This window comes from Lathamus discolor, chromosome 16 (assembly GCF_037157495.1).
Source record: "Lathamus discolor isolate bLatDis1 chromosome 16, bLatDis1.hap1, whole genome shotgun sequence".
NCBI classification, from domain to species: Eukaryota; Metazoa; Chordata; class Aves; order Psittaciformes; family Psittacidae; genus Lathamus; species Lathamus discolor.
In genome coordinates, this window is record NC_088899.1 from 4,809,889 (window position 1) to 4,825,175 (window position 15,287).

The 15,287-nt window shown below is 46.6% G+C and overlaps 1 long non-coding RNA gene across 1 annotated transcript; it reads left to right on the top strand.

Moving 5' to 3' along the window:
- Positions 1–11,359: 11,359 nt before the first annotated feature.
- On the top strand, positions 11,360–12,905 carry LOC136022913 (uncharacterized). The gene is made up of 3 exons (XR_010616394.1): positions 11,360–11,377; positions 12,445–12,560; positions 12,848–12,905. It is a non-coding gene; the product is annotated as an uncharacterized LOC136022913 (long non-coding RNA).
- Positions 12,906–15,287: the final 2,382 nt, after the last annotated feature.

Consider the following 15,287-nt stretch of genomic DNA (forward strand, 5'->3'; position numbering starts at 1 on the left):
CTAAAAACCCCTGTTCTAAAATTGAACAGAACAGACTTCGTCAAAGGTGACACAAGTGAAAGCATGGGAACTCTCTGGAGTTTGGGTTTCTATAAGCTGGCATAAGAGCCTCTTAAAAGGGTTCTTTCTCTTCATGTGTCCCTGCAAATGTGGCATGATGCATGTCTTCCAGACAGAGAAAATAAGGATTATTGCTGAGGACCGAAATGAGCCAAATCCAAGACTTGTGCATCTCCAAGAGCAGTCCTTGTGTTTAAGTGTTGTCATACTGGTAAATCTATTCAGGTGAAATATAACTCATTGCATGCTGCTGTAAGGAAATCAATGGCAAAGAAGCCTTCAGTGCTGAGCAACGGGAAGAATTGTTGCCATGGACAAAATAACAAGGATGGGAGGACATACTTTATGCTATCTATCCTCTTACATTCTACGCTGCCCTAGCAAGTCTTGCTCTGCGTGCCTGGGAAGGCATGCTCAGTGGACATTAAATCTTAACTAGAGTTCATAGCACCTCCAGTACCACCATAACTTCTGTGTTATGCCTACAGCATGATAAGATACCCAGAGAGTGTGAATGTAAGCCAGTGAGTGTACTGGAAAGCCTGAGTGCATAGGTTCAGTGCTTCTGAAATCTAGACTTTACCGTATTTCAGCTGATTTCTTCCTTTAATGCCAGTCTCTGATTTGAAAAGCAGTGATTTTTTCCTGACTGCTGCACTGATTCTAGAACAAGCTGTAGCATTTTTGGCTGCCTGGGGTATTTGCTCTATTTTTATACAAGTAAGGTGTCTTGAGAAAGTACTAGCTTTATAATGTGTAAGGAGGCTCCTTCCTAGTGCCTGCTCCTGGGGCTTCTGAGCTTGCACAAAGGCATGCCATATCACCATACATGCACTTTGTGGTTACAGTCAGCACTGCTACCAGAGCCTCAGATGACTGCTTCACCACATGTTTAATGAGTGGGACTTAAATGGTGGTTTTCTTGTTGCTACTGACTTGTCCTTATCTATTTCCAGTTGCTGGTATAGAAATGATTAAAAAAGATTGGGTCAAATGACAGCATGTATTTTTGGAGAAGGTTGTGGATTCTGTGCCTGCTACTGCAAAAGGCACGTATCCTTTAAATAGCTGGATGTGTCTACAGTTTGGTTTAGCTCTTGCCTTTGGTGCTGTCAATGCAAATGTAGTGTAGTGCAGCAGCAGGCTGCATGCTAGGCTGTAGGGATGTAGCTCATTTCTTTCTCCTCCTAATGCATGACACACTCTGTGGGTATTGCCTGGCACTGCAGCAAGCTCCCCTGTTGCTCAATTTCTTTCTTCCAAGTGGTCTGGTTTTACGAGTGAGGAAGCACAGAAGTGATGAGGATGGGTCTCTTATACAAAGTGGAATATAAAGCCTGCTGCTGGACCACGATTGGATGGTCACTGGTAATGCCTGTTCCTGTGAGGAACCGCAGAGATCTGCCTTCCCTCTGGATAATGTAAAGCGTTTAACAGTTTTTGCCCGTTTTCCCGTAGACCAGAAACATTTGGATTGAGGCAAGAGTGAGAGAGGTGGCTTCTTGAAAAACCTCTGCAGGTTCTTCCAGTTGGATCTTTCAGTGCAGAATCCAGTGCTCAGGAGTGCTGGGGTGGAGGTATCAGTTGTGCGATGTGATGCACCATGTTCTGTAAAGCCTTATCAGCTGCTCTAAATTGCTTTCTGCCTACCCCTGTCTGACACTCAAACACAAGAATTCCGATGTGCCAGGAATCCCAACAGCTTTTCTTCTACCACCATTCTGGGCATAAATGTCCTTAAGATGCAATTTTTCCAGCTCAGCCTTTAGAGTTTTGACTTACGGTGTGAGCACTGAGCTGCGGCAGAGTTGCCATTTGGCCACCCTTCTTGTGTCTTTTCCCTGGTGTTTGGCAGATCCAAATGGGTTTTAATCTGCATCAATATTCTGCAGCAAATAACTATGGTGATACAGTTATAAATGGAGGGCAAAGCTTGCCTCCTTTTAAAAGCTTACTTGTGATGACTGTAAAGCACTCTGCTCATGTCTTAAAGAACAAAATTAAGTGAGGATGTGCTTATTGAAGATGCTCTTCACTTGGTTTAGCAGCAGAGGTTGTGTTGCACCCTGTAGAAACAAAAGAAGGTCCCTGCCCCAGAAAGCTCACAGGCAGGAGCCTGTTCTATTCAAGAAGAGCATGGAAATAGCCTTGAACTAGCGACTGACCTTGAGTTGTTGGTGAAATTCTTAGGTTTAAAATATCATTGGATGGTAATTTAGCATCAGTTCTAAGCTCTTTGCCAATCCCGTCATTCAAATAAGTCAGAGAGTTGCTGGATTCGTACTATTTGTTTAAACTAAGGGAAATAAGGTGGAGAGCCATGGTCAACTTTGAAGGTCACTGTCAGACTGGGGAGAGTGGGGGAAGAAGCTGCTGGTTAGCTCACACCTAAGGTGCTGTGATTTGGCTCCTGTGGAGCTCCCAGGCTCTGAAATGCTCCCCCAGACATATATCCTCCCAGGGGATACCTGAGTGTAGCTTTGCTCTGGTAAAGAACATACTCTGGTTTTGGGCAGAAGTCGTTGCTGTGCTGATGCAGTGGGACTGGCAGCAGCAGAACATGCGACAACTTTAACCTGTCTCCCTTGTGAGGTTCATAGAAGTGCTTGGGAGTGCGTGCTGTGCTTCAGAGAGCAGCACTTGAGCTGCTCTAGGCAAAGAGAGGCCTGAAGCAAATATCCTTGAACTGGCCACTGAAGCTTGGCTTGGAATTCACCTGATCTGTGGCAAGGCATGCGAGTTAGAACGCTGGGATGCAGCCATGAGACAGACCTTGGGCTGAATATCAGGAAATATTCCTAGCTCCAAGGCTGCCTTGCCTACAGAGCCAGTAAAATCAGCACACCTCAGGGCAGAGGTGAAAGGGTACTTTGCTATGGCACACAGAGGGTAAAACTGAGCAGCATCTCTGTGTGCTCCTGGAGGCGTTTAAAGGAGGGGTGGTGCAAATAAGACCTGCCCCTCCTTGAAGGCTCAGTCCTATACACTCAGTGTCCGATTACTGAGCATCAGCTAGTGCGCCTTGGGTAGCTGGGGGAGAAGTGAAGAGGAGGGAACACTTCGTGATTTGCTGGCAAGTCACCCGTTCTTTGATGCACTGCAGCAAAAGCCCTGTCTGAAAACTCTTCGGCAAAGAAGGACATTGCAGGGAAAGGGAAGGGGGGGGGGATGCTGATGGACTGCACGCAACTGAAAGATGCTGCTGCAAGCGCTGTGACAGCCAACCCCTGTACTCTGCTCCCCCCCCCCCCCCCCCAAGTCATTTAGCAATTGACTTGGCCAAGTCCATTGCCTTACGTCTGTGAGTAGAATGCAGTGTCCTTCTCCTGGATGCCCTTCAGTTGCAACAAGGGCTGATACTGCCGTGTAGGCATGTCCCCAGGGGCTTATTGTAGCAATTCAGGTAACATTCATGATGAGGAAGCAGCAAGGCTTCAGTAGATGAATTGAACTTGGGTGGCAAGCCACCACTGCAGCATCCATCCGCTCTGCAGTGGCCTCAGCCAGGATGTTGTAATGTTTCGGGAACTACAGTGAGAGATGTAGCGCATTATGTAGCAGCAGTGTTGATGGAAAGGAAGCATGGACCAAAGAAATGGTGAACTGCTGATGCAGTGCAGGTGATCCTTGGATCGTTGTCACTGCAGCACATGCAAGGTACCTGGACTGTGTCCTGAGACAAACAGAAAGATAAAGGGTGCTTTATGAATTTTGTTTACAGAGGATTAAAGCTCTCAAGTTTGCAATAGCTTTTTCTAGCCCAAAACAAATATACTGTTGCTGCAGAGGAAGACTGCGACCTAATGGTCTGTTCTGTCCCTCCTAGGAGAACTACACCCAAACTGGAAGAAGACAGCAGTGCTGTATGGGCCCAGAGCAGAGCTACTGACCACAGCCTACCAAGGACTCGGAGGAGCCTTCATCCTGCTGTGCTGCTTCCTTCTAAGCTGGACCTCTCGGCAGCACAAGGTGCTAGCCAGGCAGGATTTGGCCACCTTGCTCTGGAAGGAGTTGCAAGAGAGTGTGGTAAGGCTTTTAAAGTTTGTGTCTCAAAGTTAACCTGTTAGCTTAACTCCTTATACTGCAATCATCATAGTGAGGTAAGGGAGAGAGGCCACTTGCTTAGGTTAACTCACGTGCTACTGAACTGATAGCTTAGCAGTGGAGAAGCAAAGTTTGCAGGAGCCCTCAGATGCAGCAAAAACTTGCAGTGGTCAATTGTTTCTGTTCTGACTGTTCCTGTCTAGCACGCAAGTTGAACACATCATGCAGTGAAGGTACTTCTGTTAGTAGGTAGCATTCACGGTATGAGTGTTTCACTGATGTTTATTTCCAGGCTCTCTATTTTAAGAAACTGACTCAGATTTACATGTGATGAATGTTTCTGGTGGCAAACATCTTCACTTGGAGCCATGTCACTGCCAGTGGTGGTGTGCTTAGCACAGCTTGTGTGGCATCATACGTAAAACCAGCCACTTGAGCTGTGAACATGGAACAGGCATTTGTGTGCCTGTGCAGCTCCATTTAAAGCTGGCTTTTTTTTTGGCCATGTTCTCACAGCTCCTGAAGAGCTGAAGCAGCAGCTGGGAGGGATGTGGAGACCTCTGCATGGATGCTTTCCTAAGCTTTGAATTGCTGCAGTTCTGTTCTTGATGTCTGCTCTGTGCTGTGCCTTGTCCGTGGGTTCACAGCTGCTTTTCGCTAGGCAGGAGTGGGTAGCGAGTTAGGAGAGGGATGGATTAGGAAAAGCATTTCTTTCCACGGCAGTAGTTCAAGAGGAATCAAGGGGTTGCAGCAGCAGGAGAAAGAGTGGCCAGGTTAACAGAGCTGTCAGTTTTCTGCTGGCCTTGCAGTGTTCCTTAGGTGCAAAGGCAGATGCTTGCTGCTGCATTGGCTTCCTTCCCTCCCTAAGCAGCTCTGCATGTGAGGCAACTGAGCTTGACCCCTTTTCTTGCTGAAAGCTATTGGATCCACAGATATGAGGCATGCAACAAAAATACCTGCAGTCTGTTTGGCTCTGAGGGAGGATGGATGGGGAGGGCGGAGAAAAGCTGTCAGCAAAAAAGCCCAGTTTATTTGAACTGATTGATGACAAAGTGATCCTGTGTCTCCACCTGTGAGCTAGCAGGGAAGATGCAAAGAGCTTCTCCCAGATGCCTCTGAAAGAGACTCTTCCATCTGTACTCCTCCTTACTGCTTCACCCTGTGACCTTGTGTGCCTGCAGAGGCCCTAGGTGGGACGTCTCTTCGCTGGCACTTTGGGTTAGGGCAGGGCAGGCTCTTATTGGCAGGACAGGGTGCCCCTGGTGCTGGGTCCACTGCCTGGCTCCCAGCAGAGGGAAGCAGAAGCACACCAAGCTCCCATCCTGCAGCCTTCGGCTGTTCTATGCTCTCTCAACCTCGGTGTCATGAAACCAAACAACACCCCCCCCCCAGACACCTCACCAAGAGAAGAGACATTTCTCTTTCTGCTTAACGACAAAGCCTTTGAGTAGCAGGGAGTTGCTACCTGTAATTCCACCAGCTAATCCTATTAGCAAGCTCTGTCCTTCACCTTAGGTACTATTCTTAGTTCAGTCCCTACTGGATTCTTGACAGAGCAAATACTAAGGCTTGCTCTGTGCCTTTGGAGAGATTAGTTGAATGAGTGATTCAGGAAGCATCTTCCCTCTCTTTAAGAGGTGAAGTAATGCAAGAGATTGATGGAGAACCTGCTGTTCTGAAGGAGGTAAGTCCAGTACTGATGGAAACGCAAAGAAAGCACTGGAAATGCTGATGGATGAACTTGGTGAACTGTAGCTAACCCTAACTCACCGAAGGGAGTGGACTGAATGACATAAGTTCCTCGTGACTCTTTGCTTTTATGACCTTAGTACAAAAGCCTGTCTTTTGTCTTCTTGCCTTTTTTATCTGAAGCTGGATCTCCAGTTTGCTGCTCTATTTGTTCCATCAACTAATACACAGAATCCCTGTGCCATCGAGGCCCTGCTCTGTGAGTGAGTGTAACGCTGGAGGAGTGACACAGCCCAGGAGGAGATTAAAGGCAGTTTGAAGAGGTGTCTGCTTCTTAGAGGGGTAGTGTGACTATGTCCTCTGTAGCGTTCTCTTCCCTGAAACTCCACGGGCAGGTTTCTGCACTGCAGAACAGAAGTAGAAAGTGACAAAGCACCTCACCTTCAGGCTGTTGTAGCCTGGTGAACCTGAGTGTGTCTCAGTCCTTCAGTGGTACAAGTCCTTTCTAATAGGTTGCAAACCATGTCAATGTATCAAGGTGTACCTGCGCCTGCATCCCATCTCCTGTGCAGCATGGAGATTTGGGGGGGGGTGCACCCTTGCTTCAGTTCCTATTGGATTAGGAGAATCTTACTAAGACAGAGAAATCCTGATCTTGCAACTGGTACATGTCTGAGCAAGGCCAAGCAGACTATCAGAGTGAATAAGGCACTTCAGTTTGAGCAGTCAGATGTTCCAGTTGTCACTGGAAACGTACTCAACTGCCTGCAACATTGTCCTTGCTCTGTGCTTGAATTAGTGCAGTTCCTTATGCTGATCACTCTGCTTCTGTTTCCTGTTTCTGTAAAGAGGGGAAATATTGACAGGCTGCTGTACCCACAAAATAGGCTGGGAAAGAACTTGCCAGTGCTCTTGGAGACCAGGAGCTTCTGGGAGAGCTTTTGGCTGTTCAGACAGAGGCAGTGCAGGAAACAACCAGACCCAGGTTGCTGTGCGCTGATGAGAGAGGCTGGTTAGCATGTGGTGTGCAGGGGTAGTTTGTATGTTAGACCATTGCCTGGGAGGTGATTTGTCCTTTTACGATATTTCTTCCCTCTTTGTCAAAATATACCTTCACGTTATCCTTATTGATACACTTCTTTATCCCTCTACCATCTTCACTGATTACTTTTCTCTTCAAACACAGCACTGGCAGTTGGGATGTGATATAAACATACCCAGACTGCTGCCAGCAGCCTGGGCCATACAGGATTCCTGACAACCTGCCAGCATGCAGGGATTTGGGGAGGCTCATGTACTCTGCAGAGACATGTCTCAGAGCTTTTCTGTTCTTGTTGCCAGATCTTCACTCTTTCCTGTTACTGTCTTCAATGCGAACCAGAAGGAAAGGTGTACTTGCAGAATGTGACGTCCAAAGAACAATCCAAACACTACAGAAGCCACATTCAGGATTAGAAAGACCTGGGTCCTTCCTGTGACTGCAAACTTGGTATAATTAGCCTCCACAAAGTATGCATGTATAGGCGTGTATGAAGCAATCTTGCCAGAAGACAGTATAGGGAGAAAGTATCTGCAGAGCTGAGGAGAGCTGGACCTGTGTCTGGGTTTTCACATCAGTGAGTCCACGACAGCTTGTGCTGCTCTAGCAGCCGGAGAACTTCCCTTATGCTTATGTTCAAGTTCCAGCTGGTTCATGGGTCTTGGTCTTCAGCCCTTGCCGCCCTTGCTGCAAGTATAAACTCCAGCAGAGCTACCTGCAGGAGTGAAGTAATGATATGTTTAGACCCCAGCAGTGTTATCTCGAGTTGGTAGGTGAAATGTGCCTTTGTACTTTTAGACTACGGTGAAGGAGAGATAGCAGCTGATTTCAGGTTAACGCTCCGTCAGTGCGAGCTGGTATTTGTTGTGTTAACTCCTGTTAATACAGGCTATTAGCTTGTACACACGGACAGTTAATCCAGCTCTGCTTGAGCATGGCATTGCCTTAGCTAAGGGAACTTGTTCAAACATACGACATTGCAGTTGGATGCCTTCCACATTCGCTTGCTGCAGAAGTTTCCCAGCTCAGATGCTAACCCAAGTATTTCTGCAATGGGAGATGTAAAACAGGTTATTGAGGTTCATCAGGTTTGCCTGAAGACTCTGGGCTTTCTGTAGTGTTTTACTTCACCTCTGAGAAAAGCTGGTGATAGAAAGTAAAAGGGCCTTTTGAGCAGACACAAGGTATTTGTATGGTAAGTAGGACACAGTAACTGGTGGTGTACGTGCAGTACTGCTGTTACTGTTAGCAGGCCACTTTGCTGCAGTTCGAGTGAGTGGGTGCTCTGCTCCTCACAGATGGATAGCTACAAAGTCCTCTGCTTAGCTGCCCTTGCAAAGGAGATCTGGAAACATGTACTTTGGGGAAAGCCTGGTTTTTACCTGCTTACCAAGGTTGTTGCCATCTATATGTTAAGGAGATGTCTTTTGGGGGCAGAGAAGTCACGTATTAGTGACTTGTGACTGACAGTTTGAGTAAGTGTTCATGAATCTGCCTCCATAGTGGTATCATTGAGGGGAAATGGGTGGAATTGATGGGGGACAGTTGGGAACTTAAAGGAGGCACTGAGACTGCTGTTTCCTTCCACACTATCTGTGAATACTCTTTTATCCATGGTAGGTGAAGCTGTAACTTGGTGTCATGATGTCTGCAGGGTGAGGATCAACACACTGACTCTCAGTGCAGGTAGCAGGTAATTTTTCTGTGCACATATATTTTTCTTTCTTATCTGGCATTAAAACCTACTGCCAATGCCTATGCACAATACAAATCTTCATCTAGTGCATGATATTGTGATTAAGGATAACTGCAAAGGTAAAATGTCAGTGAAAGTAAATTTACATTCAGTTCATAGTTCCCTACGGTTTGAGGACAGAAGGGATCTACTAAAGGAATTTGTTGTCTAAGCAGTGATAATTCATTTAGTTAGTCTGCTAGATGACTGGGCTGAGCCAGAACATCAGATTCACCTTGATTTGAAGAGAAAATAACTCACCATGTGCCTAGGTGCTGAGTTTCGGTCCCTAATGCAGTTTCCTTGCCTAGTTTAAACTGAACCTCTGGTGCTGGCTTTTAGTCACTGGCTCTTCTGCTTCCCTCTGCTGCTGTAAAGAGCAAGCAGCAGCATCCAGCATTTCACTATGGGAAGAGCTTCCTACCCTGTAATCAAGTTATGTCTGAAGGCAGCTAGGCTTAATAGTAAGGGCAATATCAGTGAGAGCAGTTCAAGTGCTCCCCAAGCATCAGTAGGGCCCTAAATGCTCACCAAGAGTAAGCTGAGCTGAAATGACAGCAAGAGTTGCTCAGCTGCTGCTTGCTGTTTCCATGCTCTGGAGAGCTTTCATCACTGAGACCCATCCTTAATGGGTCCCTTTAGTGGATGGGATCGTGGTTTTGAAGTGGTGGTAGCTCATGCAGCTTAAAGGCAGTGATTGCCCCTTGAATGGTAGGATGCAAATCCTTAAAGTAAATTGGTACCAGCATGCCTGTAGGAAACCTTGGATTCTGGCTTCCAAATGTCTGCATTTAATGGCATTCAGCTTAAGTTTCCTGTTCAGCTATCAAGTGTCTCAAAATCTGCTGGTTCCTGTGGTGCTCATGCCCAGCAGTGAATAGGAGTGTATTTGCGGCCACTAAATCTGCTTGGGGCCTGCCAGATTAATACCCACCCATGCTTGGCCAATCTCAAGGGTTTGTCTTCAAACCCTGCTTTTGAAGGGAGCTTCCAGACATGCCCCAACCTGTGGTGTGGAGGTTGGCACAGCCAGAGGTGCACACCCAGGAGCCTCCTCTTGTGCTGCAGCCTCTGTGCTGGAGAGCATCCTTCACCAGCTGTGCTGTATCCTTCAAGGCTGCTCTGGGCTGAAGAGGATGGGGGGATCTCAAAGCTTAGAATGAATGGGGAAAAGAAGTAATTTCATGCACAAGAGTAGAAATCAATCCAAGCAGTACCTATGCAAGCTGGTACCTTCAGCCACCTTTCATCTTGCTAGTTATTGGCATAAAAAGGAACATGTCTGGGACACATTCGTTTTACTCTTGCCTTTCCTGCTCTTCAGGGCCACAGCATGACCTGAAGGAGCCCTGCAATATATGGGGAGGAAAAGAAAGCATCTGGGAGAAGCAGTAGACATACGAACAAGTCCAGCTTCAGCAGAAACACGCCATTTCAAGGGCCTTCTTTTATCCAGGTCTTTGTGGGTAGAGTACAGCTGAGTCACTGACTCAATTTCTCCTCCCAGGTATCAGGTTTTCTCACTTGAGTGCCAGAGGATTGCTTTGGCACATCTCTTCCCTTTGATAGCCCAAAGGCTGGCTGTAGTCCCTTACACTTGTGTGCTATTGTCCATTGTTGGCAGGCACTAGAGTGAATGTGTGTAGAACTATAGGAGTTCCACCGTGAAAATATGAAAGATCTCTCTCTGGAAAGAGGCTGTAGACCTCCTTGATCCCTGGAGCACTGTTAGAGCTGTGTTGCAGAACACTAGCCTGGTGTGACCAATGTATATGCACGTTTCATACAGTGCCTCTTCAGAAGTTGATTAGATATCTTGATTATTGCTTTCTCTGTCTGGAAGGCTTATAAAACCCAGCCATTACGGAACAGTGACTCTTTCTAGGTGGGGGACACTTGATGCTTAGTGAAAACTTTGGTCTTTGCAGCATGTCCTAAGTTAAGGATACAATCAGTTCCCATTTGTGGCTACCTCAGCAAGTAATCTCTTGTTATTTCTTATATAAATGATGGAACTATTAGTTTAGAGATGATAGAAAATTCGCCATCTGGGTTGAACTTGCCTTACGTACTTCCCTTTAGTATTTGAATGTAGTAGCTTTTGCATTTGCTTCCTGTGTAAACTGAAGAGCAGAGACTCAAAGACACATTTCACTTGTTATTTGCACCAAATCAGCCAACTTCTGCATCAAACTCTGAATGTGTGTTATGAGGTGGGAGTTGTGAAGTGTGCTGGGTGGGAAAATGCTGGGATACCCTGGGCTGCAGAGAGCTCTCTGCTGTCTCATGTGGAAAAGAAAGGCTGTTCAGAACTTGGGTATTGGGGCTTTCATCACTACTTGATTTGGAAGCTGTCAGTTTGAAAGTTTGGGGAAGGTGGAAACCTCAGTCTCATGAAGTAGGAGCGCCCTGGTGGGTTGTATGAGGAACTGGCCCTCTTTGCTGCCTCTTGCTGTTATTAACACTGTTCAATGCTCCTTTCCAGGAGAACTCTGCTCTGCGTCCTTCCCACATGCAAGATGTAGGAGAAAGAAGTGAAGGGCTCATCCCCTGTGGTACAAGCTTAGGGCAGTCCGTGCATAAAGTGAATTTATTTTTTAAGTACATTTATGGAAATGCATTTTAAAAAGGAAAGAAAAAGAATATTTTGGAGCTGTTGGAGATACCCTACTCACTCACACGGTGTATCCTGACCCCCTTGTCTTCCCCTAGCTGCACCTTCATCACATGGCAGGGAAGCAAGGGGACCTGGAGGAAAGCAGAGGAAGGAAGGGCCCTTGGCAGGTGCCAAGGCAGGGGACAGCCTCAGTGTAAGTGGGCCTGACCTTGTTGGGCACTGGAAACCTCAGAGGGGCTCTGCTGATGGTTGGTTGAACATGCTGTAGAATTGGGTGGTCTGCATATAAGTCTGGTTAGAAAGGAAACCCAAATCTGCAAGTCTGGTTTCCTGTGCGCAGGTTTTTCCTTAGGTTATCATGGGTGGATTTAATGGGCTAAACGCTTGACTTCCTCAAGCAGGTAATAGTGGAGTCGCTCAGGAAGTCATCAGGGTTTCTCTGAGCTTGTGCTGCACTGAAATCTGAATCTGGCCCTGCAGCTTTAGTAAGCGAAGTGAATGTGAATGCTCACTGATACAAAGGCAAGGAAAAACTGTGAGAGTGGGGACAAGGCTGCTCAGCAGATTCACTGCAGTTCTGCCTCTGAAGGGCTTGTTATTAATTAGCTGTGCACAATAAGTGCTTCTCTGGAGGCGCCTTATCCTTTCTCTGCATCCCTGCCATGTGTAATAGAATTAGTGTTGGGGGGGGGGGGGGTATATTTGGGGTAGGTGGACTTAAGCTGCAGGGGTTGGCAGGAGGAAAACCTCCAGACCGCAGTGGGTGGGTTTGCTGTGTGCATTTAAATCCAGGGTCGTGCACTGATAGGTATCTGGTGTTATTGCTGCAGTACATCTCTCAGTGGCCAGTTCACTTTTTCCAGTTATTGCGAGCCTCTGATGTGACTGCAAAGTTGTGGGTTACATTCCTTTGCCAGAAAGAATCCTGGAGGAACCTTGCATTCTTCCTAATGTGGGCTATTTTCTGTGAACCAGATTAAATTCAGCCCTGGCACAAGTGTGCTGAAGTTGAAGTGCTCCTGTTCAGTGTATTTCAGTGTCACTGAAATCAGTGATGCTGCACTGGAAGAAATCAGGTCCTGTGTTGCCTTTAATGGGGGAGTGCTGACTTCTCTGTGTCCGCTGCAGGCCGGGAGGTGTCTGTGGTACCCAGCTCTGACACCCAGAGGGCTGGCTGCTCTTGTAACTCAGGAAGAGGCTTGCGTAGGGCTTGTCTGGACTTGTTCAGGCCTGAGCCTGCCTTTGTCTCTGCGATCCCAGGGATCGGAGTGGATCGAAGAGGATCTGCCTCTGCAGTTTGCAGCTGCTTTGCCGGTGAGACCTCCTCGAGAGACCCCACAGCAGTCTGTTGAACCTGAGCCCTTCTGTCTATTAGGGTAAGCGCAGTCTGTGTGTCTGTACTTGTGCCTGCAGATGTGCTGTGTGTATTTGCCTGTGTTACACACTGCCAGCTTTTCTGCAGAGCCCGGTTGTGGCTGAGGGGGGCTGTGGAAGGTGGTGGTGGTCTGCACAAAACCATACAGATAAGTGAGCTTTCAGAGGACTTGGAAATCATGTAGGAGAATGTTACAGTAACTGCCTTTGCTTGTCTGTCGTGTCGGGGTAAAGGGTGTTTTCCTTTTCTTTTTCCCTTTCTTTCGTTCTTTTTTTTCCTCTTCTGTAGTCCCTTTCCTTCAAGCTCTTCATACACAAATGCCCTTTGGAGCTGGGGATACTGGTGTCTAGTTTTTGAGGGATCCCAGGAAGTGATAGCACCCAAAAAAGCAGTGACTAAAAAAGCTCACATGATCTGAACACGCTGCAGCCGCACGGAGAAGGCTGAGGATGCTACTTTTAGTAGCTTGAATCTAGCAAGCTGTGAGAGATTCTGATGAATTAGCTTCTACCTCCAGGAGACAAGGTAACTGAATTGATGTGGTATTAGCCACTCTGTGATTCATTGTCATGCCTAGTATTTACATAGAGGAACATGGAAGCTAAATGCTTAATTCCTTGCTCTTTGCAAGGAGCTGGCAGCTGTTCCCTTCTCCTGCTACACTTGGCACACGCTATCCTCTCCATCCTATTTCCAGTGTTGTTACCTGGCTCAACATGTTGCCTCCGCATTCATTTTGAGATAAATAATATAGCTCAGATGCTGCTATCACCTGGGGAAAGAAAGCTGTTACGCTGTGCTTGGCTTTGCTCCCCACTGCCCCTGCTCAGGCTTCCTGCACACTGGCAAAGTGAAGCTTGGCATTACCTGTATCTGGCTGCCTACGCATCACTCTCTTGCCATGAGGTTTCAGGTGTCTGTGCACACTTTCAGTAGGATTATCCATGTAACTGTGATATTACTTTAGGAGATGGCCTTTCCATTGCTTACAAAGGGCTTGCTCCATTTGGAACTGAAAAAGGCACCAGGAGTCACTTAAGATCAGAGGTAAGGACCAGTCTGTTAGAGTTAATTACCTGCACCAGCACACATTTGAGCTCAGGGTTTGGCATCATTTCCCTGCTACATTTCAGGGCCATCTCAGCAGAGCAGATGGGGTCAATGGTTGTGAAGGTTTTGTCTATTCTGAAGACAGGCCCATCTGTACTGACATTTTATATCTCTGATATAAAATGCATTCACTTGCAAGCCACCTACCTGTCCTCTGTGCACTCTGGTTTGGTATTTTATTAGCTGTACATGTGCCAACAGGTTTCAGTGTTTCCACTTACTGAGGGCGAGTTTGGTTGATTGTTATTAGCTTCATAATTAAGTGCTGTGAGGACCTTTTTTGCTCTGTTTAGTAGACCAGAGCTATACAGGATCTGAAAGTAAACCTGTAACACTTGGTTACGATGAATGCCATTCCCTTCTAGTGACTACTTTTCTTTCACCATTGATGGTATTGGCTACCAGTGATGCCAACGGCGCATCATTCGAGCAAGGAGTTATGTTTGCTCACGTGTTTACATCTGCAGGTTGCTGCAGGGAGTTTCAGATTGGGCCTTAACCTTTTAACACTGATGGTTCAGTGTGCTTATTAGTCAGACTGCAGCTTTTCTAGTCTTTAGAGAACTTGTGGTTTGATAGAGTAACATCTTGTGGATGAGCTTGCATCTAGGACTCTGCTTCAGGCCTAACAGCAACAAAGCCACGTGCACAGTGAAACTGCTGGCTCAGGGCTCTGTGAAATGACCTGCTCAGCCTAAATTCCAGGCAGGGTAAGAGGGGCAAAGGATTCTGAAATGAAGCTCCTTTATATCTTCCCTACTTGCTGCCCTCTGCACCTGACATAAGGATGTGAGTAGAGGCAGTTCTGGTGACCATGCTGTCTTGTCACCTCACACTGTATTTCATCCCCAAAGAGGAAGTAAATTGACCTATTTTAAATAGCTCCAGAAAGCTGAGGCACACGCACAAAATCTGTATATGAGAGGTGAGTGATATTAGAGCAGTAACATGAGGATAAAGTCACTGCTTGAGCAGCATCACTGAATTTGGTGCAGTGATGCTGGGGATGCTTGCTGCTTCATCCCTTTGACTCCAGACTGAGAGTCTCTAAAATTAGTTTTGTGGGTTTCATAGAATCATAGAATAGTGAGGGTTGGAAAGGACCTTGAGATCATCTAGTTCCAACTTCTCACTTAAAAAGGCTGCCAAAACTGTCTGTCTAGATAAAACTATGGATAAGCTTTAGGGAGGAAGTTTGATCAGGGCAGGAAAAGAAAAGCTCCTCTGAAAACGTAAATACTTTGCTCTATTTCAGTCTGTCCTGGATCATAGAGGAGGGACAGGCTTGTAACATAAGTGGTATTATCGCAGATTTCATGCCAGTAGTGAGAAGAGGGCTTTTTTCTTTCCTGGCCTATCGGCACCTCAGTGCATGCACCTTGTCTCAAAGCATAGGGAACCAGAGGATTTTTTAGTGCAGATGTGGAGAATTCTTTGCATTCACTTATACTGTGGCTTCATTTCAATGAGAACAAAACATCAGTGCTTTCTTGCTGTGAAAAGATGTGAACCCTCCTTCATATAAACCACAGTTGTTTCTGCTTGTAGAGAACTACAGCTGGATAGAGAGAATGTCTCTTTACCAGTCTCTTTGTATGGCTGGGATCTCATTTTGACC